The sequence below is a fragment of the Capsicum annuum genome, unplaced genomic scaffold (assembly GCF_002878395.1).
Source record: "Capsicum annuum cultivar UCD-10X-F1 unplaced genomic scaffold, UCD10Xv1.1 ctg72219, whole genome shotgun sequence".
NCBI lineage: Eukaryota > Viridiplantae > Streptophyta > Magnoliopsida > Solanales > Solanaceae > Capsicum > Capsicum annuum.
This window is the reverse complement of record NW_025882113.1, coordinates 1-4698: the sequence shown is the minus strand read 5'-3', so window position 1 is coordinate 4698 and position 4698 is coordinate 1. Positions and strand designations below refer to the sequence as shown.

At 33.3% G+C, this 4698-nt stretch overlaps 1 long non-coding RNA gene across 1 annotated transcript; it reads right to left on the bottom strand.

The window, feature by feature from the left end:
- Positions 1 to 130: 130 nt before the first annotated feature.
- LOC124894253 lies at positions 131 to 3892 on the bottom strand. The gene is made up of 4 exons (XR_007051098.1): positions 3661 to 3892; positions 2294 to 2380; positions 374 to 450; positions 131 to 245 (listed from the first exon to the last, which is right to left on the bottom strand). It is a non-coding gene; the product is annotated as an uncharacterized LOC124894253 (long non-coding RNA).
- Between the last annotated feature and the right edge of the window lie 806 nt (positions 3893 to 4698).

Sequence of the window (4698 nt, the reverse complement as noted above, 5' to 3'; positions counted from 1 at the left end):
ATTTTCACCAGTAGAAACCTCCTTTTCAGGATCAATATTTGCATTACCGTTCTCACTCAGACTACTATCATCCACTGCTCCTCCAGGGGAAACAAACCCGGAATTCGTCCCTGAGTTACCATTTTTTTTCTGGTTGCTTTGTCTAATACCATTTTTATTCACGACGGCCATAACCTTAAAAGGTGTAATAATTTCCATTTCCTGCTTACGGGCTGAGAGGCATGCAAGTATATGGATCTGTTTACCTATAATTGATGAAAATTCAAAAATATAGAACTGAGGAAACCTAAAAAGAGGTGGAACTTGGAAGATGATAGAAAAAGAGGGGGAGAGAAGGACACAAGAAAAAAAGGAGATTAACAATAGTAGCTACCAGGTATAACAAAGAAACGGTCCAGTGAGCATATGGAAGATATATTGATGCCTCACTCCAGTTATCAGGAAGCTTATCTGGAAAGGCATGTCAAGACTTGAAAATTCGTTCATTGAGATATAAATTTGGGATTACTGGACAAACATTCTGAACATCAAGCACTATCTTTGAAGCAAAAAAGCAGCTGAGATCGAAAAATCAAGCACACAACTTATATTTCGTCCAAGACATAATAAAGTATTCTATAAATATATTAGTGTTCGGAAGATGAAGAGAATAACGATATTATGTCAAAAAATGATATAGACGGACACAGGCCTCTTTGATTTCCTTTTGCACACCAAGTTTGAAAAGTATCAGTGCTTACAAAAAAATTAGAGATGAAATAGAAGACAACAAAAGTAGGTTTCATGATGCAAATTTTCAATGTTGTTCCTGAATATTACAGATAAAAAGTTTTCAAATTTAAGATCATCAAAAAATGGTTTAATCCACAACTAATATGTCATTTCCAAATGCAACGCACAACTAGGAATAGATTGGACTTCCCTATTATAAGAATTTTCATCTGTAAACAAATTCCAGAATATTTACAGCAGAATATGATCCAAAACTATAAAATATGATACTATTGGGACATAAAATAGATAGGGTAACCCAGCTTCTTATCAAAACTAAATTATGATCCACAAAAATTTATAAATGATAGTCATCAACCAAGGCAAAAGATGCTACATTTTTAAGCACTAGTATCCGTAAAAAAAATGTCGTAAGATAAAAAAGAGGTATCAAAATTGACAGAATCATCAGATTCTTAAGTGTTAAGACTCGCACCAAATTCTGCACTGTCTCAAAATGATAGGCAACAGTATACTTTGCAATCCACTAGGGATTCAATGAGTTTGGAACTACTTTAGTACGGCCAAGCTCTTGTAATGAACCATCTCTTCCTTTTGAATAAATGACTACCATAGGGTCGCTCAGTAAAAAATAAAAGATTCACAATAGAGCATGATAACTTGGTAAAGTCAAACACATTTTTAGGCCAAGAAATGGACCATAATGCTTGCAAATAAAATGCTTTATAACTTAGCTATGGAACCAGTAACTACAACCAAAACCACAAAATTAATGGGAAAGAATTACTACAAATAGACTTGAGAAAAAATATAGCATTAATTGGTATAATCCTAGTGTCTATATGGAAATAATTATACCATCAATTAGCTACTGCTCTAAAAGGACGCATCAGTATGTGAAATTTGTACTTTTTACTATTGTATAGGATCATTTTCTTCTATTAGATATTTAGATTTATGCTTCTTGTTATCTAATTAGTCCAAACTCCATCCTATAAGAAAATATGACTTGAAGGTCGTTAAATGTTAAACTTTCGATCTTGATTATCTTTTTTTTTTTTTCGGCAACCCTGATACATTATCAAATATTATTTTACAAAAGTTTCTACAATTGAGTCAAAAGTTATTGGTTCCTACTTCCTACTGTTACATAATTTCAGAAGTATAATTCCGTGAATAAGTGAAGGTGTAAAAGAAAGTTTGGGGCAAAAATATCCTATAAAGCCCTTGGGATCGTCTATTATGCGGGATAAGGTGGGATATCCTTGTGTTTGGTTGATCATTGATGGTATAAACTTATCATGAGCTATCCCATCTAACTTGGGATTATTTCATCCCATATCTCAAGTGGGATAAACTAGTCAGGGAATTACTATAATCCAAGATGATGTAGTCCACGTATCAAACAATCCCTTAGAATCTCAGGTCTTGAAAATGATACGGAGTGAAGTAAAAGAAGTGAGTGAAGAAGGGAAGCGAGATTAGGTCATACCTAAAAAAGTCCAGTTATATAAAATAAAAATTGTAATTCACATCAAGTTCTGCACCAGAAAAAACAAACCTTTGCCAAATCTTTGGGGCATTGAAAAAGCCACAATGCAGTTAGCTTAAACCCCTTTTTCTCAAATCTTGAAATAATCTCCCCAACCTATCACAATTAAACAAGAGCTAAAAAGAAATGTTTTTTTTCTTTCTATTCATAAAAAACAAAAAAGATATCTTTTTTCTAACAATCCAAAGTGAAAATAAAAGAAGAAAATCCTTATAAGCATTCCAGTCCTTTTTTAACACCATCACGCTTAATCATAATATATGTCTCCTCTACTTCTGAAACAACAAAATTAACCCCCCAAAATGCAATTGGTTAACCAAGAAAGTTCAACTAAAATGCAAAATTATACACAAATTAAAAGAGATAAAAAAACATTACCATGGATGCAACCAAGATGGGAAGGAATATACGCACTGTATGGTTTCTTTTGGAGACATGGGGCCGAAATTAACAGGAGTAGTATGTATGTATGTACACATACTCCTTGAATGGTTTTTTTATCTCGTATAATTGTGAATACAAGGGCATTCCAACGTACTACGCATTGGTATGCTTGAGTTCCAGGGAAGGGACAAACCATAAATGTCTATTCTTCTCAACCTTACCTTGCATTTCTACAAGAGATTGTCACCGCGGCTTGAACTCGTGACCTCTAGCCACATAGCAGTAACTTAATCAGTAACGCCAAGAGGCCCCTTCTATCATGAACAATTCTGAATATAAGTGTAAAACACAAAATATTGATGTCCAAAACTGGCTCAAATTTTTTACTTCTAGTGCCCTCTCAAAATCTCTTCTACAATTACAACAATATGAAAGCATATACTCCAACCCCCAACAGTCCAGCACAAAAATGATAATAATAACAAGAAATTGAAGAGGTGTACATGGAATCTGCAGGTGTACAAACTCTCCTTACCATAAATACATATATCCATCTCCAAATTTGTAGCTAGTCTCACTATACACATAATTACAACGTCAAATTGAAGAAAATATGTACCAAAACATTAAACATCGTCAAAAAAATACTGCAGAAAGATTAGAACCAAAAAAGAACAATATGGTGTTACTCTAGAATCATCAATATCAAAACTAGCAGTAAATACATGATAAGAGGCAATCGGCACAACTATATATGCCAACAATCTTTTTTTTTCAAGCTCCTTGACTTGGATTTCTGATTTCCAACTCATTTTCAAATCATAAAGGAGCATCCGCTAAAAGAAAACCCCAAAATAGAAACTCATACAATTAGGTCAAAATTATCAATTAGAAGAATATACTAACCTTAAAATCACCAAATTAAAGAAAAAAAATTGTAAATTAGCTCGCAAATTGAAAGTTGAAATCGAATTGATGGTGTGTGGTCGGACCTACTGGTGGTGTGTGCATTCGGAGCTACTGGTGGCGTGTGTGGTCATCGAAGCTGGTGGCGTATCGTGTGTGGTCGTCGGAGCGTACCAGTGGTGGCATGTGGTGGAGCGTATGGCAGCGTGGGGTTAAGAATGGGAAACATTTAATAGTAATGGAAAACTTTCTATATATACTTCTTTACTTTATGTTATATATTAATTTTAATTTTTGGAGAATTTAGTGAAAATTTTTGGAGGGAAAAAACACAATCGATGCAATAGCATTTTTTTGTTAATTAAGTGTTGCCATAGGTGATTTTATGGATTGCTATAGGTAATCCTATTACAATGGTTATCCATCAATTGCAACGGTTACAACACAAAATAGTTCAACTAAAATAATTTTTTTTTTGCAACGCTTGAAAGCGTTGCAATAGATGCTCTATAGCAACGCTTTTGGAAGCATTGCCAAAAGGTTCGTTGTAATAGGGATAATTTCTGGTAGTACACGGAGTGTCCTTAAGGAATTAATTTTCCTCAAGTACTCGAGGTTGAGGAATTTTTTTTCTCAGGATAAGATGGTTCACAATCTGAAGATAACGGTACCTCAAACTTTTAGATTCCTCGAACACACTCAACAGCTGATGATCACAAAGACCTTTTGGAAGAAGAAAAATGTTTTTTCAGCACTTACATTATCTGCATCCAATCATCTTGTATTGTTTGCATCCAATCAACTTGTCGAACATAAAAGTAAATTGTTTAATAGAAGCAATACTCCTTGCTCTATAGCTTATTTCAAAGAAAAAAAACAAAAAGATGGCACAACAATTTCGAAATGTCCCATGTTTTTTTTTGGATAAATTGATACGTGTAAAGTAATATTTTAGTCCTATACAATTGGGTCGTTTTATGGTAATGTAATATATAGTGGATTATATTTTGTAATGTAACATTGTTGGGTGCACTTTATATAATTTTTCTTAATTTTTTATATTACTCCTATTAATTATAACTCATTTAAATGTTGAAAAAAGAATAGACAATAGTATTTAATAA